The following is a 12,597-nucleotide window of genomic DNA, read 5'->3' on the forward strand; positions in this document are numbered from 1 at the left end:
CGACAACGCCAGATTTTGATTGGATTTTGTTGAAGTTATCGCAGCGAAATTGCCTGGAATTTCAGCGCGTTTTGCGACGGTCAAAACATCATGTTAAACCATGTTACAGCATGTCTGTAACATGCAAAAATTCCAAGTTTTGATGGCATTAAAGCTTTGGTTTAACGCCAAGTAACATCATGTTATCGTAGACTTAACTTGCAAAACTGCTTGTTTTGGTGGTGTTACAGCTTGCTTGTAATGTGATTAACATCATGTTATCGTAGACTTAACTTGCAAAACTGCTTGTTTTGGTGGTGTTACAGCTTGCTTGTAATGTGATTAACATCATGTTATTGCTGGTATAACATGCAAAACCCCATGTTATGTTGGTGTTAAAGCTTGCTCAAATGCCTATTAACTCCATGTTATGTTGGTGTTAAAGCTTGCTCAAATGCCTATTAACACCATTTTAGTTGGTGTAAGGCTTGATTATTAATGTAAAAAAACACCATGTTATGACGTTCACATAATTGTTTTCCACTGGATGGAATTTTGTGGAAAAGAAAGCATGTTGTTTGGGAATTGTGTGCGGGTTTCATGCTTGGATATTGCACTATGCTGACTTGTCACAGGTCAATTTACATTTAACAATATTAGTTTTCAAATGCATCATCCTTCACACATTATGTAAACATCTTTAACATTAACACTTTGGTTGTAAAATGATTGCACTTTATTCAAACAGGAAAAAAACAAAAATGCTGATTCACAATGTACAATAGCAAAGGACTATTTTGAGTGGAGACAGTGTTCATCCACACTATAGATGCCCTGTGAAAACATTGGCCATAGATATGTGAATTACTTCCCTTGGGTATGAACATTTATGAATGATTAAATGGGTGAAAGAAGGCCACACAAAATGAAAATCAGTAAATAACAAAATCACTTCCCTTGTGAGTAAGAACAGTCATACCATGTTCCAACTTTTTGCTAATAATTCGCCCACAATGTGACCTTCAAAGTTAACAAGAAGAGCAAACGCTCGATCGAGTCACTTTCGCAGTTCTGAATATTATATGAGGCATCAGATGGACAGGAAGAAATTGCTATTCACAACACAATGCATACCTGAAGAATGAGATTGCATGGATCGAGCAACTGAATCAAATCCGATGAATAGTTTCAGAGATATGATATTTCAATTTTTTTCCTTCAAGACATACCTGTGACCTTGAAAAAGGTCAAAGGTCACCAAAGCAGACGTCAAAGTGTAGAGGTCACTGGGAGTCACGTTCACATAAAATTTGAGCCCGGTCACTTTTATAGTTTCCGAGAAAAGCCCAACGTTAAGTTGTGTGTTGCCGAACAGAAAAGGCTAGTTATCTCCCTTGTTTTTCTGATAACGTTCGTAAAAGGCTACAGATGTAAATACTTTGATGTAAAGAATAATCCTACAAAGTTTCAATCACATCCGATGAACTTTGTCAAAGATATAAAATGTCTAATTTTTCCTTTGACGCTGACCTGTGACCTTGAAAAAGGTCAAAGGTCAACGAAACCATCGTTAAAGTGTAGAGGTCATTGGAGGTCACGACTAAACAAAATATGAGCCCGATCGCTTTGATAGTTTCCGAGAAAAGTCCAACGTTAAGGTGGTGTCTACGGACGGCCGGACGGCCGGACAGACTAACACTGACCGATTACATAGAGTCACTTTTTCTCAAGTGACTCAAAAAGGGGTAACTGAACTTCATGTTTGGATGTCATGGAGTCATGGAGTCCAACATGAAGAAATGTATAAGAACACAAGAATGTATGAATGACAAAGAACAAATGTTTATTTTTGAATGTTTTATGTATGTTATTATTACGGACACAAAAGCTCAGCAATGCAATTTCTCTTTTAGAGATTAATGAAGTTATTGTATTGTATGTCAGTAAATTTTGAAAGCCCTAGATTCATAAACATCTGAAAACTGCTCAACGTCTTTGCATCACGGCACATTAATAAAAGTAAGAGTTAGTAAGACTGGCCTAACTGCTATGGTGAGGCAGTAATAACTCGTTGATGAAGAATTATTTGAATTCTGAATTTCGAACAAACAAATACAGTGTCCTTCCAAACCCCCTTTTCAGGCCTCCAAGAATAAAAAAATAAGCTGGTCTTAAAAAGGAGGAAATCTGCTTAATATGTAGGTAAATGTACAACAGGTTGTGAACAGAAAATCCAAAAATGTAAGGTCTGAAAAGCGGGGAAGTTTGAAAAGGGGGGAAGGGGGGGACCTAAAATGTGACGATCATAACAACCATAATTTATCTAACAAAGTTCATTCTGAAATCTTCTTCAGCGTTTGATTATGGAGAGACTAAATCCTCAGTTCAGATGTGGTCTTAACTCCTTGTCTCCCAGGTACACACAGTCACTATGTACATTGCATCTGTTATCATTCGGCACATATCCGCATCCTGCTTAGACTGTTAGCTTCAGTCGCTTCCTGTAACGTTGATCTAACGCCAGGATTCTAGCCTGTTGATACAGTTTCTACAATTCTGAGTGACCTGCTGCAGCACAGCTGGTCTCGGCTTAAAAAATCTTGGTCAACATAGATGGGGTACAAAGTGTTAAAATAAAGCGTCCTTCCAAAGTTGATGACAGGTCCCCAGAGTATTCACAAAATTATATGGTACTGGAACTGGAAGCCTTGCACGGCGACGAAAAAGATGTCCACGCCTACATGAAGAAGCATCCTTCACGGCTTCAGCGGAAACAGTCGGCTGGGGATGAGGACAGCACCTATGTAAAAAATATAGACAAGAACAAAAATATATGTCAATGGGAAAACAAAGAAACAAGTAGAGAAGGACCTCCCCACCTTTACACAGTGAAAATGAAAAACACATGTGAATGTACTTATGTTTTAAATCTCCCCCCCCCCCCCCCCCCCAATTAAGACCAATTATCCAAGATATTTTTCAGTCCTCAAAGGAGAATTTCACTGTTCTCACGGAACCCTGTAGAAAACTGAGCTGTGCTAATATATTATATAACTGCAAACATCCCTCAAATTCAATATTGCAAGCCACTATACATTCCTCATAAAGGCACTTCATGCTCACGTGTGAAAACTAACATAAGTTTACAAGTGTGTATCTACTTATAATAATAATAATAATAACGGGCATTTATAAAGCGCCTTATCAGAAGTTCAAAGCGCGTGACAACAATACGTGTATAAAAAATTCATACAATCACTGTCAGATTCAAACAACACATCATGCACATCTCACATCCCCAGACTCTATGCCAAGGCCAAAAAAAAAAGAAGTCTGTTTACGGTATCCCGACCGACCCTATTTTTTTGCGCGACCCTAGACTTTTTTTTGGCATTTGGGAAAAAAAGAAAAAAAATCAAAATTTTAAAACAAAGTTTGTCAATGTTTTTTGGCAAAATAATTTGATGTTTTTTGGAGAAAAAAAAAATCCCGACCTACCGACCCTATTTTTTGGGCCGATGTTACCGTAAACAGACTATTTTTTTGTTTGGCCTAAGGAACTATCCGTAATGTTGTTGGAACAAGTGAGTTTTCAAATTGGACTTAAAAGATGAAATCATGTATGGAGAGTGACGTAATAGAAAGGGGAGTGAATTCCATAACTGAGGGCCATGATATGAAAACGTGCGGAAGCCATGAGCCTTGCGTTTAAAGCAACCTTGACGGAGAAGTCGAGCATCAGCAGAAGAATGAAGGGTGCGAGAGGGAGTGTAGAGGGAGACCAGTTACGAAAGATAGGCAGGTGCCGATTCAGAGAATGAGAGATGATCTTGTAGCAGAAGCAGGCAGCTTTATACCTAATACGTTGAGACACAGGAAGCCAGTGAAGTTCTTTCATGAGAGGAGTGCTGCAGAGTGTTGTACTTTTTGCAAGGGTTGGAGAGTGGAGTCAGGGCAGCCTAGGAGAAGGGATTTGCTGTAATCTAATCTACACAGAATGCAGGATGTAACGAGAGTTTTAGTGGCATCAACAGTCAGAAATGTTCTTGTGGAACCTATTCTTCTAGTTCTAATGTAGTACCTGTTTGTAGTGAACTCACCAGCAGGAGTATTGCATACATAATTACGCATTACTGAATTAAAGTAACTATTTTCAAAGCTTCTCGCTTACCTTGGAATAGTGTCAAGCAGCTTATGTTGTGTCTAGATCAGCAATCAGATCTTCACACTCAGCCTGCACTTGCTGAAAACTGGACATGCCTGTATCTCAATCAAGCTGTTGTTGCGGAGACAACGGAACCATGCTCAAGTCAGGTCCAACTGAAATAAAAGCATATTGTTAGCTGATAAATGATTTGATCAAGCAAAACCATGCGGTATTTTTTTAATAAAATATTTTGTATACCCCGCTAATGCAAAAATAATGTACTTATTTACTATTAGCATTAATTTTAGCTGGTCATTCAAACCAGAGCTTGTTCTAGAACTCCACAAGAACAACCATGGCAGTTGGCAATGGCACTGGCAGAATACAGATCAAAACAATATTAGTATTAGCCTCACCAAGGGTTGACTTCCCATCAAAATGAATGACGGACTGAATCAAACTTCAGAGACATTACAATTTTTCACAACGATTTTTTCAGCAAACAGCCATGTTTACCTGTACAAATGTATCAGTGATATCACTATGAGTATGACAGTATGACAGTGTGGTAAGCTTACCGACGATTCGTTCAGTATAGTCTTTCTATGTAAGTAGTGGTCCAGTGAACGATACCTTCCGCCTGTGGTTCGAGACAGAGATTAAGTTGAAACTTAATTCGAGAAGCCAAACACTGACGAATACTTACGTATTTTGAGCAAAACCCACGCACGTCCACCACAAGTTGATGTCTGCTGGAGTACGTAATCATAACGTAGAGGACAACAGTTTCACTTGGCTGGCTTCGGTTATTCCCTGTATCTGTTCCTTGCTGTTCTCCAAGAGACACCATGGTGCAGCAAGCTGAAGGGTGTCCTGTCGTATTTCCTCGAAGTTGTAGTAGGCAACCAGGAGGTGGGGGGCGACTGACCTGCAGCAGAATTCAAATCAATTAGTCAAGTCACTATGACATATCTTTATTGTTATCGCCACACGACGGGCGCTGTGGCGGGGTGGTAAGACGTCGGCCTCGTAATCGGAAGGTCGAGGGTTCGAATCCCGGCCGCGGCCGCCTGGTGGGTTAAGAGTGGAGATTTTTCCGATCTCCCAGGTCAACTTGTGTGCAGACCTGCTAGTGACTTATCCCCCTTCGTGTGTACAGTAGTCCCTTCCATTTCCGGCCCTTTCGTGGGCGTGAACCTACCCGGAGCGGCCAGCTTTCCCATGACTAATGAGTTTTCCTTCTATAATTGACTCTTAATGGCCGTTAACCTGTCTGACGCGGTCAACGGTCACTGATTTTTGCCCTAAGGTGCCCCTCTTACTCGACAGGAGCGGCCACTTAACGGCCACTTGTCACTTTCGCGGGTGAGCGCCTGTGGTGTGTGTGTGTGTGTGTGTGTGTGTGTGTTGTGTGCACAGACGGCACAGCACGAGCAGACGACGTGAATACTTACGCATGCGCAAACTGTAAATACAGACATGCGCATACATGTACATTTACGGCAGTCACTTCCGGATCGATCACAGCTGATGTGAGTTTGAAACACTTGTTTATCTGACACTAAAATACATATATAATAATCCAAACAACACACATAGAAACATACGAAACAATAGCTTAGCCAGGACGATCGAGTTAAACACGCAAATAATTAAGATGTATAAACGAAAGCAAAACTAACAGAGACAATGAATCGGCGGCTCGTGGATGATCGCTTTCTTTTCTTCATGAAAACTTGATCGTGTTTTGGGGTTTTTTTTGGAGGAGGAGGGGGCCTGTAATGAACGACCACCCTGATATTTGCGGTCACCTTTGCAATGACTAATGGGTGACCGGATATGGCAGGTACTACTGTACACGCAACCACAAGACCAAGTGCGCACGGAAAAGATCCTGTAATCCATGTCAGAGTTCGGTGGGTTATGGAAACACGAAAATACCCACCATGCTTCCTCCGAAAGCGGCGTGTGGCTGCCTAAATGGCGGGGTAAAAACGGTCATACACGTAAAAACACGAGTGTACATGGGAGTTTCAGCCCACGAACGCAGAAGAAGAAGTTATCGCCACACCAACCCTAAATTTTTCCTACCATACTGTACTATTTGTTATCCGAGAGAGAAAAAATCCATGTTGCAGACTCAACTGGAAAAATTCCCTTCTCCATCATCTAGTGGACAGAGCTCACATGATTTCAAACAAATCTTTTTTTAAAAGTCACATACTTTGTGCGACAGTGTTAGTTTACTGTAACTGTAATTTATAAATAGCAAATTAAAAAATATCACTTATCAGATAATCAGCTAAATGCCTGGCAGATGACCCTCATTCAAAGTGAGTCGTGGCTAAACCATGAAACTAGAAAAACAGGTTATAATATATAACTATAAATCTCACACTGACAGCGGACAGAAACTGAGAAAACACCCAGTATACATGTACCGGTACTCACAAAAGAGTTACAAGTAGCATATTATCACTATCAGTATCACTAATAGCATACTATACTGGGCAAATAACAGCAATTTTTACTCACTGGGGGTTTCCTGGCTGGAGTCTTTGGTGTTTCTGTTAGGCGCGTTTGATCGATCTGCGCGATCGCGCTGCGCGTTTGGTGGATCGATCAAACGCGCACACATCGATCGATGTGTGCGCGTTTGATCGATGCAAAGAATACAATACAAGAATCGTTAAAACGCGCAGCTCTTATACTTGCGCATTTGGACGATCTGTCACAAAGTAAGTCCCTACCACACACAAACGTCGCACGCCGGAAGTGAAAAGTTTCAAATACAGGAATGTCCGAAATATACCCCGACAACGTTTTTGATTACAATTCAGCTATTTTTTCTCTTTTTTTTGATTACTCAATTTACTGCTGAGCTCTATTCACATAGGCTCAAGTTAGTTTTATTGCTTCAGTCTCTCTTCATTCGTTTAACTCATACATGATGGAGAGGTTTAGGCACACACTGCGGCAAGTGGAGGCAGATACATGCATCAGCCATGTGTCCCAAATCAATCTTGATGTCAAGCGAAAAGTTCAATACGATTGTGAACCACCTAAGAGACAAACACACACACACACACACACACACACACACACAACACACACCTGCACACATGCACTTACATACACCCAGACACATACACATACACACCCGCGCACATACACACACATGCACAACCTTACACACACAAACACACACACACGGGCGGGGATGTAGCTCAGTCAGTCCGTAGCGCGCTGGATTTGTATCCAGTTGGTCGCTGTCAGCGTGAGTTCGTCTCCACGTTCGGCGAGAGATTTATTTCTCTGAGTCAACTTTGTGTGCAGACTCGCGCCTCGGTGTCCGAACACCCCCGTGTGTACACGGCAAGCACAAGACCAAGTGCGAACGATGACTGCCTAAATGAGAGAGAGAGAGACAGAAAGAGAGATAGAGAGAGAGACGCACGCGGGCCAAGGAAGAGAGAGAAAGAGATACAGGGACAGGGACAAACATACTGACAGTAGCTGAAGTATATGGGTTCATCGACAGAGAGAGAGAGAGAAAGAGAAAGACCTACTTCCGGTCATAACTTCCGGTCATTGCCAGCAGACGTGTGTGTGCGTAGTACGATGGTGATTTGTGAGACGGATCGTCCAAATGCGCAAGTATATAAGAGCTGCGCGTTTTAACGATTCTTGTATTCTTTGTATCGATCAAACGCGCACACATCGATCGATGTGTGCGCGTTTGATCGATCCACCAAACGCGCAGCGCGATCGCGCAGATCGATCAAACGCGCCTAACATTTCTACTGACTTCTGTAGCACATGGTTGGTTGGCAGACTTCCTGGAATGAGTGCTCGCTTGCCTGTAGGCCCAGCAAAAAAACATGCAAAGAAAATGTTCAAAATGCTGAGTCGAAATTATAAGTTAAATTAACTAAACAGACCTATACATTTAGATCTATTGAAATAGAAACAAGAATTAGTAAAACACACTACTGCAAATCTGTCAAGAATGAACAAGACTGACTCAGTGACCGAGTAAAACAACAAAAGAAATCTAAGTTCTAACCCAGAAGTTTACTAGAATATATTCAAAAACACATTATCACAAGAACAAAGAGTGGTTTTTCCCCATTACCTAATAATTATAGCTCAGAATTACGCCTTTGTCAATGTATGATTCAGAATACGATTGTGTTATTTTTTGTCTGCGAGCTGTAAAAGTACTAGTTACTACAAGTACTAAGCTTCATACTGATTGATTGATACTACTAGAGCTTCGTCACTTGAAGCATTACAAGCAAAACAACACAGCACAGACAATCAGATGAAAGCTTATTTTCGCTATATTACTAGTTTTTTTACGTACCGTATTTGAAGCATGTTTCTTTGAAATGTCGGGAACATATCCTCGCATTCTTCGGGTTGAAAAGCTTGTCAGCACGGTTGATTTTGTGGAAGAGCAGCTCTCCATTCGGCATCCGCTTTTCCGTTTGGTATACCATGGAAAGTTATAAGCGTTGAAGATCTTAGTGAGCTCACGCTGCATCCAGGCATACACAACAATTTGCACCGGGCATCTTGAAATCATGGTTCACTTCTCTGGCATCATCGAAAAATGGCGAAACGGAAGTGACTTTTTTCGGAATGCAGCTTTCTTCCGGTTGTCAGCACTTACCGCGAGCGCAGCGAGTTGGCGATTGATCCAGTCAATACACAACTATGCGCCGGCATAGACCACTGATCTAACAAGAAAAATGTTCATTCAAAATGAACAGCGTCGATGCAATGTCCACCAAAGATTTATTTTGGGAAGTGTTAAAGGTTAGGGTCAAAAGTTAATGAATTGCATGTTGTGCTGGATATAGGCCTATATAAATTGTTTATTTCAGTCAATGCTTGCCATAATTGATCAAACAGCCACAAGAAAAAAAAAACTTTTTAATTAAAAAATAGAGCTTGTTTGAAACAGGTAGAAAGGAAGAGTTGATATTGCAATATCTGTACGTGGGAATGTGGTGAAAAAGAGTGCTAAAAGTAGTAAGTCAGTCTCAGATCCATTTCAAATATTTATTGCAGAAAAACAAAATACAAATTACAAAAAAAACACAGAACCATTACCAGGTGTCATAGGAATGTTTGAAAACAATAGTTTTAATTTTACACTGTAAATACAGGAATCAGAATTAAACACCTCAAACTGATTGGCACATGCATAATGAATCACCTGGAATTGCAACAGGGAGATACTGAAGTAATTGGAAACAAACATCTGAAATTGACAGAGAAACAATTGAAAATATAGTACCAGTTGACATGAGCGTACAATATTTTAATGGAAGTGCAATTTTAGCACGAAGCATCCGCAGGAGGATGCACTAACAATTACATAGTGCCACAAAATGTGTACGGACATTTCACAACCGTGCATTATTAGCACAGAACACATACATGGGGGCGCACAAAACATTATTGTGACAATAATTTACACGAAACATTTCACAGTACATTTTTATGCATGGTGCATCTACTACAGGAGGGTGCTCCAACAATGATGCATAGTGCCAACATTTAGCGCAAACTTTTGACAAAAGTGCATTATTACCACAAAGCGCATACAGCGATTATATAGTAGCAAGTTGCACTAAACATTTGAAAAAAATGCATTTTGTTCAAATGTTAACAGCACAGCACCAAGTTTTGCATAAGTGCACAACAGCACTGACCATTTCACAAAAGTGCATATAACAGCTGTGACAATTTTACAAAAGTGCATTGACCATTTCAGGCAGATGGCTAACATGCAGATTTCGCTTTGTCTGTCTTTCTTTGAAAAGTAGGCATGTTCAAGATCGATGAAGTCATGAGCAATTGGGTTAGATGACAGAAAAGATTCAAAAACGTCAGATTCAGTTAGATGACAGAAAAGATTCAAAAACGTCAGATTCAGTGTTTTGGGCACTGTTGAACAGGAACATTCTCTCCTGTTCAACAAATGTGGGTTCAATTCAAAAGCAACATTGTCACAGATAGGCTAGTGTTACATTTCTGTAAGTTTCAAAAACATCTTCCATGTGTTGGTTACTGTTGAACAGAGGCATATTTTCCTGTTCAAAAAAGTCTGACACAAATTTTCGTAGTTGTGGGTTAAGGTTTGATCTATACCGTCATTCAAACGAGTCGTAGAACCGTCATTGTCACAGACAGTGTTACATTTCTGTTTTACATTCAAACGAGTCGTAGAAGTAGTAGTACATTTGCGTTTGGTTGTTTTTATATTTAGTCAAGTTTTGACTAAATATTTTAACATCGAGGGGGAATCGAAACGAGGGTCGTGGTGTATGTGCGTGCGTGTGTGTGTGTGTGTGTGTGTGTGTGTGTGTGTGTAGAGCGATTCAGACTAAACTACTGGACCGATCTTTATGAAATTTGACATGAGAGTTCCTGGGTATGAAATCCCCATACGGTTTTTTTCATTTTTTTGATAAATGTCTTTTATGACGTCATATCCGGCTTTTCGTGAAAGTTGAGGCGGCACTGTCACGCCCTCATTTTTCAACCAAATTGGTTGAAATTTTGGTCAAGTACTCTTCGACAAAGCCCGGGGGTTCGGTATTGCATTTCAGCTTGGTGGCTTAAAAATTAATTAATGACTTTGGTCATTAAAAATCTGAAAATTGTAAAAAAAAATAAATAAAAAATGTATAAAACGATCCAAATTTACGTTTATCTTATTCTCCATCATTTGCTGATTCCAAAAACATATAAATATGTTATATTCGGATTAAAAACAAGCTCTGAAAATTAAATATATAAAAATTATTATCAAAATTTTTTTTCGAAATCAATTTAAAAACACTTTCATCTTATTCCTTGTCGGTTCCTGATTCCAAAAATATATAGATATGATATGTTTGGATTAAAAACACGCTCAGAAAGTTAAAACGAAGAGAGGTACAGAAAAGCGTGCTATCCTTCTCAGCGCAACGAATACCCCGCTCTTCTTGTCAATTCCACGTGCACTGCCTTTGCCACGGGCGGTGGAGTGACGATGCTACGAGTATACGGTCTTGCTGCGTTGCGTTGCGTTCACTTTCATTCTGTGAGTTCGACAGCTACTTGACTAAATATTGTATTTTCGCCTTACGCGACTTGTTTCTTTTAGATTCCTGTCACTCATACCAGCAGTATTGATTGAGGTACATAATCTGTTGATGTACAGGGATGACTTGTTTGTAATGAATCCTTGTTTCCTCCACATTGAGTTTGCATTGCAGTTGGACAGAAATGAACAGGTGTTAATTGATAAACACATTGATAATGGCTTTTGAGAAAATCAATCAATTCTGCAAAGGAATTAACTTGATGACATCAAAACTGCAGCGCCATTTGAAGAATGGTTACCATTTCTGTTTCTTTGATGGGAATCAAACAAATAAAAACTTTGACTATCCAAGTTACCATGAATGCTCATTTTCTTTCCAAGCACCTAGCCAATGGAACACACTACCTCTCCCCCTCCGTCAACAACAGTCCCTCGAATCATTCAAATCTGCACTCAAGACATTCCTTTTTTCCAAATAATCCATGCATTCTACACTGCCCACCCCATCCCACCCTGAATAACTGTACATATTTTAATGGTTGATGGTGTGTGTGTGCTAGTGACTTTAAGTCTCCGTGTGTGTGAATGAGTGTATGTGCGCCTTGAGTCGCCTGTTGGTGAGATATGTGCGCGTTATAAATATTCGTATTATTATTATTATTAGTTGACCGTCCTGAAAAGTAGCAAGGATATAATTTGAGACGATAAACGCCTGATGCAATACATCCTCAAGGTCAGTCAACTCAAAACCTTCATCATTCGCAACATCAGTAGGCAACACAGCGGGATTCGTATGTCCAGAAATCATGTCGAAAAAATATTCCATTTTAAAAGCATGTCCAACCACAGTTGTTGGCAAGTGTTCGTGTCCGAGGTAGCCTTCAGTGTGTGTATATGTATTCATGTGACAGAGAGCGTGACCTCATTCTTCAATCCTCTCTCTCTCTTCTTTCTCATTCGAACGCACACACGCAAGAACGTAGCCTACGCACGCATGCACGCGCGCACACGCACACACACCCCGCTGACGCACAAACCACGCACTCACACACTGACTGTCGGCAAGCATCTCTTTTTACATTTAGTCAAGTTTTGACTAAATGTTTTAACGTAGAGGGGGGAATCGAGACGAGGGTCGTGGTGTATGTGCGTGTGTGTGTGTGTGTGTGTCTGTGTGTGTGTGTGTGTGTATAGCGATTCAGAGAAAACTACTGGACCGATCTTCATGAAACATTACATGAGAGATCCTGGTATCCCCAGACGTTTATTCATTTTTTTGTATAAATGTCTTTGATGACGTCATATCCGGCTTTTTGTGAAAGTTGAGGCGGCACTGTTACGCCCTCATTTTTCAAACCAAATTGGTTGA

At 40.3% G+C, this 12,597-nt stretch overlaps 1 long non-coding RNA gene across 1 annotated transcript; it reads right to left on the reverse strand.

The window, feature by feature from the left end:
* Positions 1–692: 692 nt before the first annotated feature.
* LOC138973072 (uncharacterized) lies at positions 693–7,239 on the reverse strand. Its single transcript, XR_011457879.1, has 4 exons — positions 6,662–7,239; positions 4,833–5,054; positions 4,151–4,299; positions 693–2,779 (listed from the first exon to the last, which is right to left on the reverse strand). It is a non-coding gene; the product is annotated as an uncharacterized lncRNA (long non-coding RNA).
* Positions 7,240–12,597: the final 5,358 nt, after the last annotated feature.

Source organism: Littorina saxatilis, linkage group LG8, assembly GCF_037325665.1.
Source record: "Littorina saxatilis isolate snail1 linkage group LG8, US_GU_Lsax_2.0, whole genome shotgun sequence".
In the NCBI taxonomy this organism is placed as follows: domain Eukaryota; kingdom Metazoa; phylum Mollusca; class Gastropoda; order Littorinimorpha; family Littorinidae; genus Littorina; species Littorina saxatilis.